Raw genomic sequence first — 11801 nt, 5'->3', positions numbered from 1 at the left:
TGGAGATGAGAGGAGCAAACTAAAGCCCCCTGAGACAAGCTGCCATTGTAAGCGTGGTTCACAGAGAGCTAGAGAGTAGACATATTGGACAAAAAGTAACGTGAGGTACATCCACACTTCATGGGGGAGAAAACAAGCTGGAAACAGATGGGTAGTTTGTAGTAAGGTCTTCATCATTTTCAAAACAGCTCCCTAAGTTCTAAGTACTGGACTGCTCTCATAAGTGCAAGTATTTATTGGTTATTGTTTCTGATCACATCGTAATAACCTGGAACTTGGATTCTCTCCACTATTCAATTCATTCAATGTGAAAAGTATTTATTGAGCACAATTCATGGCCATGTGATGTGATAGCTTCATGTTGACCTTTGGGGATACTGTGGTGAGCAAACTGATCTGTCCCTACCTTCGTGAAGCTGACAGTCTGGTTAGTGTGAAAAACAAAAATAAAATAGTCACAGAAAATACGTAATTTCAAACTTTGATAAGTGGGCTGTACAGGGTTCTAAGAGAAGGGAAGGGAAGTGAAGGGAAGACCATTTTGGGCAGGTTCAAAGATTGGGATAAAAAGGAGTTTGTCCTGAGGAAGGCAAAACAGAAACACAAACAAAAAACAAACAAAAACATGAAGAGAGAGAAAAAAAAAAAACACAAGAAACTGGCTGGAATGGCACAAAGGTGCCAGCCCCTAAATGTTGGTAAACTCAGACAAGACTAGAATTGAATATTAGAATGTCCTGATGATCACCGAATAAGAGCGGTAATAACTATTGTCTTATATCCGTTCATTAACATGGAAGTCTTGAGGTAGCATTTCCCATTAGAAAGGTTAGGGTATGATTCCAGATAAGAAGAGATGTTCCTGTAAAGCCTTTTCTATGAAACATTTAAGGAAAACACACATTTAAGTTTTGTAATATTTCACTTTCTATAATATCTTAATTTTTGAAAACAGCTAGTATATTCCCATGATTTATAAATGAAAACAGTATAAAAAGATGTCAAATACATAATGAAAAGATCCCCTTCTCCATACAAAAAGATAGCACACTGTACACACTGTTTAGCAATTTGCCTTTTTTTTTTTTCATTTAGCATTACATCACGGGGGTTTCTTCTTATTGGTACAGAGAAGGCACCCTCAGTCTGCTTTTTACAGAAGCAAGAGATTCTATTACAGCAATTCTACATTTTATTTAACCAGTCCCCTCTCAGTGGGCACTTAGGTCGTTTTCAGTCTTTCACTCTTTCACACTTACGCAGGTCTATTTGTGGGATCTGTTCCAGAAGTAGAATTGCTGGAAAAAAAGGAGGAGTTACAAAATGTTACAGACACATTTGGAATGGAATTGACATCATCGACAGTTCCACTGGAGCCCTTGTGGTGCAGTGGTTAAGAACTCAGCTGCTAAGCAAAAGGTTGGCTGTTGGAAACCAATGGCTACTCCTTGGAAACCCCATGGGGCAGTTCTATTCTGTCCTATAGGGTGGCTAAGAATCAGCATTGACTTGACAGCAACGGATCTGGTTTTTTTTAGTACAGTCCCAGAGGTGAATTCTGATTTGTGTATACCCATTGCTGTAATTCCATCCTCCTTGCCCTGGGAATTAAGGTCCCTGGGTAGCACAAATGGTTTGGGCTCAGCAGGTAACCAAAAGGTTGGCAGTTGGAATCCACCCAGTGGTATACTGGAAGAAAGGTGTGCTGATTTGCTTCTATGAAAACCCTGTGGAGCTCAGCTCCAACCTGTAACTCATGGGGTTGCCATATGACAAAATCAACTAGACCTCAGAGGGCGATAGGTTTGGTTTGGTTTTAGCTTGCCCTGGGAATTAGTTCATGGGTGGCAGGATTTAGGCAACTAGTACCTGGCATTCTTCCAGCCACAGAGATTGGCTCAGAGTCATCAATCTGAGCAAAGTCAAAGACCTGTTTGTTGAGGGACTGGCTTTCTCTTTCTCTCCTGCTAAGAAGAAAGCATTTGGTCTTGGCTGTGGAGGCAGCCATCTTAAAAAGGCAGCCCAAAGACGACAGGGAAGCGGAGAGAGAGTGCCTGAGGCCTGAACTAACAGGAGCTTTACTGCACAGAGCAACACATCCCCTTCTGAATTTAATTTAAGACTGTTTGGGTTGTGTTTTCTCTTGCAGTGGAGACATCCTTACGCACCAGGATTTAGTCACCTAAGGTGTTATTGATTAGTGCCATGAGTCAGTTAGACTTAACATGCATTTATTACGCACTTATTACTGCACTATTCTATGAAACATAGGGCTATATATATTTTTTTCTTCCTATTTTAAAAGGCCTATTTTCTTAGGCAAATGTATAGAGACGAAAGTTTACTAGTGGTTATCAGTGGCAGGAGGGGAGCCCTGGTACGCAGTGGTTAAGACCTTGGCAGTTCGAATCCACCAAAACCAAACCCTTTGCCATCGAGTCAATTCCGACTCCTAGCATCTAGACCTAAGGGGCAGTTCTACTCTGTCCTACAGGGTCGCTGTGAGTTGGGATCGACTCTCCAGTAACAGATTTGGTTTGGGATTTAGTGGCAGAAGGACAGGGGGAAAGGGGGAGCCACTGTTTAGGAAACTACGAGGGCTTTTAGGGCAGCCACTGTTTAGGAACCTATGAGGGCTTTTGGGGGAGCCACTGTTTAGGAACCTCTGAGGGCTTTTGGGGGAGTCACTACTTAGGAACCTCTGAGGGCTTTTGGTGATGGGAAATTTGGTAACAATTGTGGAAGGTGGCTGAACAACATGATTAATGTAATTGACGGCACTAAATTGTACACCTGAAAAATATTGGATTGACACAGGTATTATATACATTTTTACAATATAAATAAATGAAAACTGCACTGCCGCAGCAAAAAAAAAATTTGATTTTAACATCCAAAGAAATGTTAGTCACAACTTTCGATGGAGCTGCCTCTTTTTCTGATATAAGCAACACCCCTGGATGATAGTAATGCATACTGTGGTTCTCGCACGAGGCCACCCAGCGCACCAGGTAGGCTGCTGTTATCACAGACTCTAAGGAGTGAACCCAAATTTTGGAATGAGAACTGTATTTGACTAGATAGTTTATTTAAGAAATACTTTTCGTGTTACGGTTAGAGCTCAGCTGCTAACCAAAAGGTCAGCAGTTCAAATCTACCACCCACTCCTTGGAAACCCTATGGGGCAGTTCTTCTCTGTCCTATAGGGTTGCTATGAGTTGGAATCGACTCCATGGCAGTGAATTTTTTTTGGGGGGGGTGGTATGGTAATTTATTCTTAGAAATACTTCAGTATTCTGACTGCAATGGGTTTTTTTACACTACAAAACATGTTTATTTTATAAAAATATTGTTTAGAGATGTAGTCAACCAAATCTTCAACTGATTATACTTAAAAAAAATTTTTTTTTAATAAAATGAAGGAAAAATGCCAAAATAATTATCACTGGTTTTGTTTGTGACATTCTGAGACAGGAAACAAATGCTGATTTAGTACCCTCAAAAATGCCCTCTCCTGTGTAAAATGCAAAAAGCTGTAAAGACTTCCCTTTCTGAAAGGAATACACATTGTTAAGCGTCCTTATCCTCTGAGCCTTTGTGTCTAGGTGTACGAATAACTGCTTGGAAAGTTTGTAGAAATAGCTTTACAACTAGAAAACACTGGGTTTTGTTCTTTATAAAGGAATGTTATTTTATAAAGCAGAAACCCTGATAATACATTTGTTTACCATTTTAATTAAATGTCAAATACAGGGAAAAAAGAAAAGAAATACTTTACAAATAATACATTTTACATTATATGTGATCTACTTAGGGCCTTAGCTATTATCCCACCTCATTAAGGCATCAGAGAAACTTGTAAGTACTTTCATTAAGGAGCACGTCTCCATCTGGCCCTGTCCAAACCTGCTCCCCTTTTTATCCTCTGGGCTCTACATTGTCTAATAGGGCTCCATGCTGCCCTCTGCTTTTGCACACTGTACACCAGCGTAGGTCAGAATGGGCCTTTCCCTCTCCTCACGTAAGAGAATGTTCACGTTCCAGTCGGTCGGCAGTGTCCCAAAGCTCACATCTAGAGAATTGATGAGCTGATGCTGCAGCTCCAGCTGGCGGTGTTCTGTGTTGTCACAGTAGTTTTACAAGATGTCTGTGGAGCCACCTGTTCCCTGGGGAGGGCTTCTTTCTATGCCGGGCAGACATGGTGGCCGCGTGGCCACTGCTTCCCAGTGGTGGTGGTCTGTGGGCTCTACCTTGTGTCCTGGAGCCATTTCCCTCGTGTTGTCCAGGTGCAGCACTCATTAAGCAGAGCAGTGCAAGCTTCTCTTTTCCTTTTAAGGAGAATATTTCTGCCTCCTTCAAGGCCACTCCACAAACTAAAAATAACTCTTTGGAGCAATTCTTCAGTGAGAAATGTGTGTGTGTGCGTGTAAGAAAGAGACGGTGAGGAAGAGAGTGAATATGAATATTTTCCATAAATACTTAACGTCCCAGCTTTGCTGCCTCTCAGAGTCTCTGAGCTTCCTCGTGTGCAGATGTTCTACTTTCTTCCCAGTGTTGGAGTAAGAAAAGATCAAAGGAGATAATTTATAAAACAGCACTTTGAAAAATAAAAAAATACTGCAAATGTAATTTACTGTCATCATCCATTTAATTCAAACCTTCAAAGACTAGACTATATTTAACATGTGTCATATAGTAACTGGCACAAAGTAGATATTCAATAAATTAGTTCTCTTCCTTTTGCCCTTGGGTATCAGGCAATTTTATTACCAGTGTAACAGTACATGAGGGGCTTCCCAGATATTAGAACTGTGTACGTGTTTGTTTTACCTGCTCGCCCTAGAGTGCTATCAAAAAGTTGTCTTTTATCAACTGAAGCAGCTTTCTTACTGCACCCAGTGCCCCCCAGGGATGTGAGCCTACTTTGTAAGCACAAGAATGTTTCAAAGGACACCTTGCTGTGTGTTAGCAGGAATTTACATATCCCATGATGAGTCAGAATGACTCCATGGCAACAGATTTGTTTTCTTGTGATGACTAAGGAGCCCTGGTGGTGCAGGGGTTAAGAGCTCAGCTGCTAACCAAAAGGTCAGCAGTTCAAATCCACCAGCTGCCCCTTGGGGCAGTTCTACTCTGTCACTGTAAGTCGAAATCAACTCAGCCAGAATAGGTTTGGATTCTCGTTTTGGTGATGATTATGAAAGATGTGGCAGTCTGCTTCTTTGAGATTTACAGCCTGGGAAACCCTATGGGGTCGCTATGAGCCAGAATCAACTGGGTGGCAGTTGGTTTGGTTTGGGGGTTTGATGATGATTATGTGGATAACACCCATATTTTAACATTGTCAAAACAACAGTCAGGACAGCACTCCTGACCTTGTTTACAGAGCGTGACTTGAGAAGGTGCCTTGACAAAGTGTACCAAATCAAAAACTTGGCCATTAAGTGGAAAGCAGTATCTACCACAAAGTATGGATTTTTCTTATTTAAGTCTCTGCTGCCACCCTTTAAAATAATTACCGCTGTTATAACACCAGCAAAGCAATAAAGGGAAATCAAAAGACGTAAAGGCTCCTTTCTCAGAAATATCTTTATAATTGAGCAAATCAATATTTGGCTTGATGTATCTGAATATATTGCTCAAATCATACCTTCACTTGGTTGAGGGAAGGATTCAAAAAAGATGTTTAGAAAGGATTTTTCTCAGTCATATATATTTCAATGTGTTTGTAAAATGACAGCAATCAAGACAGGCATATTTTTTATACTTGAAAGTTAATTTTTTAAATTTGAATTCCACTTTATAAATGAAAAAGGAAATGAGAAATCTGAGACATGATGGGCAGCCTTTAATATTCTATCTGACAATCAATATATGAGTTGCACAGTTTATTTATAGCTGTGTTGGCATTTAGAAAAATAGTATATTGTTATTAGGTCCCATCGAGGCAGCTCTGACTCATGGCGAACCTATGTACAAAAGAACAAAACACTACCAGGTCCTGCGCCATCCTCACAATCTTTGCTATGCTCGAGCCTATTGTTGCAGCCACTGCGTTTATCCATCACATTGAAGGTCTTCCTCGTTTTCACCGGCCCTCTATTTTACCAAGCATGATGTCCTTCTACAGGGACTGGTCCCTCCTAATAATGTGTCCAAAGTACCTGAGACAAAGCCTCACCATCCTTGCTTCGAAGGCGCGTTCTGGATGTACTTCTTCCAGGACAGATTTGTTCACTCTTCTGGCACTCCATGGTATACTCAATATTCTTCACCAGCACCGTAACTCAAATGCATCATTTCTTCTTTGGCCTTCCTTATTCATTGTCCAGCTTTTGCATGCATACGAGGCAATTGAAAACACTATGGCTTGGGTGAGGCGCATCTTAGTCTTCAAGGTGACATCTTTACTTTTTAACATTTTAAGGAGGTCTTTTGCAGCAGATTTGCCCAATGCAATGCATCCTTTGATTTCTTGACTGCTGCTTCTGTGGGTGTTGATTGTGGATCCAAGTAAGATGAAATCCTTGACAACTTCAATCTTGTCTCCATTTATCATGATGTTGCTTATTGGTCCAGTTTTGAGGATCTTTGTTTTCTTTATGTTGAGGTATAATCTGTACTGTGGGCTATAATCTTCAGTCTTCATCAGTAAGTGCTTCAAGTCCTTTTCACTTTCAGCAAGCAGGGTTGTTTCAGCAAGTAAAGGTTGTTAATGAGTCTTCCTCCAGTCCTAATGCCCTGTTCTTCTTCTTATAGTTCAACTTCTGGAATTATTTGCTCAGCATACTGATTGAATAAGTATGGAGAAAGGATACAACTTGACATATACCTTTCCTGACTTTAAACCATGCAGTATCCCCTCATTCCTTGAGATAATAAGAGGGTTCAGTAAAGGGGTTTTCAGTGAAGTAGGTAGGTAAAGAGGTGTACAGGGGAGTAACTGCTGGAGGGGCAGAGGGAAAAGAGGGGAGCCAGGTGTAAGAGGCTGGGCTTGGACTACAGATGTTGGGAACTTCACCATTTGGGGGAAAGGAATTCATTATGGGAAAGGGAGCCATTTTGGGAAAAGAAGCCATTTTGAAAAACAGAGCCATTTTGGAGAAAGGAGCCATTTTGAAAAAGAAAACCATTTTGAGAAGCAGCCATTTTGGGAAAGGGAGCCATTTTGAGAAAGGAGCCATTTTGAGAAAGGAGCCATTTTGAGAAAGGAGCCATTTTGGGGAATGGAGCCATTTTTGGAAAAGGAGCCATTTTTGAACAGGGAGCTATTTTGAAAAAGGAAGCCATTTTGAGAAAGGGAGCCATTTTGGGAAAGGGATCCATCTTGGAAAAGGGAGATATTTGGGGAAAGGAAGTCATTTTGTGAAAAGGGGGATATAGGGGCTGCTGCCAGGTAGGTAGTCATTGAAGTTACAGAGCTCACGCTGATACTGTAATTCTTTAATTTGTTAAACTTGTTCGAAATAGTCTCCTGCAAGGAGAATTTTTCATTATGCTTTCTTTTGGAAGTTTCCAAGTACCAATTACAAAATGCCCCCCATTGCTTTAGTTTTATTCATAAGCCCTTAGCCTCTAATTTGCTGCTCAGAAAGTTCAACTTAGTAAACTCAAATGGCCCCCACAATGGTCATTGGTTCTTTCCATTTCTTTCCATAAGTGTATGCCATCAGCCTAAACACAAGACTGAACTGGTGCCATAATTCTTAATCATATAATTGGCAGGAGTTCCCTTGGGGCTTCTGTTTCATTCTTGGACATGGAATTCCCCATTGTACAGCGAAACTTGCAAATATTAAAGACCTAAATGCGCATGAAAACCTTATGGTGCACCAGAAAGAAAAGGGAGTTCAATAAAATAGACTGGCCACAATGGAAATCCCACCAAACTTAATTTGGTAATGAACCCAGTAAGATGTCAGAAAATGAGCAGAAATGAAAGTACAGAAAAAAGATAGCCAATAAATCTCTCAAAGAGCCATCTTCACAGTAAGTGGAGGCTTCTATCTGAGAAGCTTACCTCCAGCAAACCCAGAGAATTTGAAGAGATGGTCTGTGCACAAGGGGCTCTTGCTGGTACCAAGGCGAGCCAATTCCAGGACTTTTCAGGAATGCAGAAGATAATATTCCTTCAGAAATCCTGCCAAGTATGCCATTCCATGCTGTAGAGTAACTATTTGTACTCTGATTAATGTAAAATTGAAGGATTTATTGAAAATATAGAATCAGCTGGGGCAGGGGATAGACTGAATTCCATTCAGTGGAGTCCAGTAATCCAATATGGTGACTCAGCAGTCAAGTTTTATAAGGGGGAAACAAAGGATATGAAGCACATCACTTGATTGGTATTTACAAAGTTAGGTCATTGAAAGACATCACAGTAGTCCCCCCTTATCTGCACAAGATACTTTCTAAGACCCCTCATGGGTGCCTGAAACCATGGGTAGTACTGAGCCCTGTATATACTATGTTTTGTTCTATACTTGTACATATCTATGATAAAATTTAATTTATAAATTTATTCATTTATAAATTAGGCACAGTAAAAGATTAACAACAATAACTAATAACAAAATAAGGACTATTATAATAAAAAAAATTATAATAATATACTACAAAATAGCATATGTGAGTGTGGTCCCTGGGTGGGATGGAGCAGGAAGGTGCGAGATTTTGTCACACTACTCATTTAATGTTTCTGGACTAAAGTTGACCATGGGTAACTAAAACTGTGGAAAGCGAAAAAGAGGACGGGGGTGGCTGCTGTACTTGACTGGTAATTAGAGGCTTAGGTCATCGAAAGACATTACTTGTTTGGTAGTAGATCATTATAAGGCAGGACTTTCTGCAACAGAAGCTCGTAGGGTGATTGGCTTAAAAGGGTATATGTATCTTTCTGAGATTGGTTACAGGGTGGTAGTTAGAAGGTTACGTGACAGGGGAGGTATCCAAGTGTAGCTATGTCATGATTACCGGACATTCTTCTCTTAGAAACAGCGTGAAAGATGGCTGCTGCTGGGGTGGAAATAGAAGCAGCAGCCAAGGAACCTGACCCAATCCTCAGACCCACCATTTCAGATCTTATCAGGGACCTCAATTTTTTTAAATCCCTTTACACAGCCAATACCATAATTTGAATGCACCAGTTCATCTTCTGGCTTCCTTATTTATATTTATAGTTCCAGTTTGTTTTTGTGTTTTTTCCTTCCTGCTACTCAGGGTATTGAAACATATGCAAAGACAGCTCTCTTTCTTACCCCCTGAGGATCAGAATAGCAAGTTCAAAGTCGCTGTAGTGTCCAATAAAATCTGCTCCTTTTGATTTTTTGTGTTGACCAAAGTGCTGTTGGTGAAAAAGTGATGAGATCAATGGAAGGTAATACTGGCACAGATGATTGGTGACCTATAAACTGTTAGAGGTAAAGAGAGTTTAGTAACCATATCCAAAGAAACAAAGCCCAAACTGGTGAAGTGACCTCTTCTAACTCATGTGGCTAGTTAAGGCAAGAGCTGAGTCTAGAAAACCCAGGTCTTCCAACTACCAGGCCCCAGGTCTTTAGGTACCAATCTAAATGTGAATAGGGTAAGAGAGTTGGTGGAAAAGCAGCCCCTTTGTCCGGACATATTTCTCTGCTGCTACATACATATTGGAAAGAAACAAAATTTTGAGATGCTGCAGTTATTATTTAAAGGCATTTTACATTCAGCTGTCACCCAGCCTGGACATAGAGTATTGACTGACATTCAAAGTTGGCTGTAGTCCAAGTCAGGGTCCGTCTGTGCTCCTCCCCATTTTCTCTCAATTCCAGCAGCTCCTGGTGTCTGGGAATAGTGTCACTGAAATGGATTAGAGCTTCTTGAGCAGACTATTTAAAAACCCCATGGATAACATATAGATCATAAGGATATCATGTATACTGTCATCATGTAAATCTGTCTGTACTTCCAAAAAAGAGTGAGATGGACATCCAGGAGTAGAGTGAACAACTGGTTCTATAGACACCATAGATAGGCATAAGACTTCAGTGGGCCTGGCAATCAGTGCTTAGTACTGTTAATAATAAGATAACAATATCATTTTTTATTAACAAGAATAAGGATACAAGTAAGAATATTATTAAGCACTCAGCTGCTAACCAAAAGTTGGCAGTTTGAACCCACCCAGTAACTCCACAGGAGAAAGACCATATGATCTGCCCCCATAAAGATTACAGCCAAGAAAGCCCTGTGGGGAAGTTCTACTCTGTCATGTGGGGTTGCTATGAGTTGAAATTGACTCCACGGTACCTAACAACAAACAACATTTATGAAGTGACTACCATGTGCTGTGTACCGTATCATGTGTGTCATTTAATCACAATACCACCATGTAAAATAGGGTATTATTGTTATTCCCATTATAATGTAATATAATGTTATTGTTTTTACAGGGAAAAATAAAGAAAAGACAAATCAGCTTGAAAATATTTTCAACTCAGTTCTCCACTTTCCCACTAGATGGCATTTTTATACCTCTTTTTTTATAGTATGCACAATATACAATATATTTAAACAAATTCTATGTACATATAATATCTGGAAATATTAAATCAACTGTTTCAATTAAAATATTCTTGACTTTTCAAATATGACTGTTGTAAATATCTAGTCCCTAGTTAGCAGTTTCTCTTTTAAACCATAGGCACCATTGCTCCCCAGCTTTGGGGACCTATACTTCCTTTTAACGTCTTACTAGTCTGAGCCCCCAGAGGGGATCCACAGTGGGCTGGTGCTCACCACAGCATCTCTAGGGTTGCAGATGGAATGTTTACAGCATTCCACCAACCCATCCCTGTCCTCACCCACCATCTTGCTCAACCACCTGAGTTAGGACTGCTTTTCCCTTCCTGCCGTCTCTTGGTGTTTCCTTTAAGCTGTTGCTGCCTTGCCACCCTCCTCTCCATCCAGTCCTCCACCCCAACCCTCTGTTCACTCACCACCCCTTCTCATACATGCTTGCAGAAGAGAACCCCTCCCTGGGTTACTTAATGCATTGTTTGGATCATATGATAATATTTAAAAACAAAAAACCTTGAATACTGAAGTCTCGAGGATAACAGAAGATAATAAATAGAGATGCGCTTACATACACACACACACAGACACACGCACACACACACACATGTTCAGAAGTGGATATGGATACAATCACCCCAAGACTCCATGAGTCCAGTTCCTCCATAGAGATTTCCCCAGTTGCTATGTGCTTCAATGGCCCCTAGCTTGTAGGGCCCCAGGTTAAGGGTATTCCAATCTCAGGGCCCATGGGGCTAAATCAGCTTTTACGGTTTTGTGAACATAATATTGAATGCCTACTTAGGGCAGAACTTCAGTGAATACTTGGTGTCCACCTTATGTGGACAGAGAGAAGGCCTGAGGAACAAATATTCCCTGACACAGAGTCAGCATCTGATAAGTTGGCCAGTTGGTTAGAGAGTTGGAAAAAATGAAATTTGGAAATGGGTGACAAGCTGGTGGAACTCTTGAAAGGTCAGCGAGTGAAATCTTCATGTCTCTCAGATGTGCCCACCAGAGGGCACAGTCATTCCGTGCACTGAAGCCGAGAGAAGTTGAGAAACTCCTTGAAGCTTTACACATTCCCCTTTCCATCCTGTTCTACTCTGTCTTCAACTTGTAGCCCTCGAGTTTTCACAAGTTACTGGAGTCCAGCCTTGGCTAGAGAACTGTACTACAAAATTATTATTCAAACCTGAGTTTCAGTCTCACGACTGCTACAACCCTACCAATCAGAGAAATTTAGA

This window comes from Elephas maximus, chromosome 22, assembly GCF_024166365.1.
Source record: "Elephas maximus indicus isolate mEleMax1 chromosome 22, mEleMax1 primary haplotype, whole genome shotgun sequence".
Classification (NCBI taxonomy): domain Eukaryota; kingdom Metazoa; phylum Chordata; class Mammalia; order Proboscidea; family Elephantidae; genus Elephas; species Elephas maximus.
Note: the sequence above shows the minus strand (reverse complement) of the source record.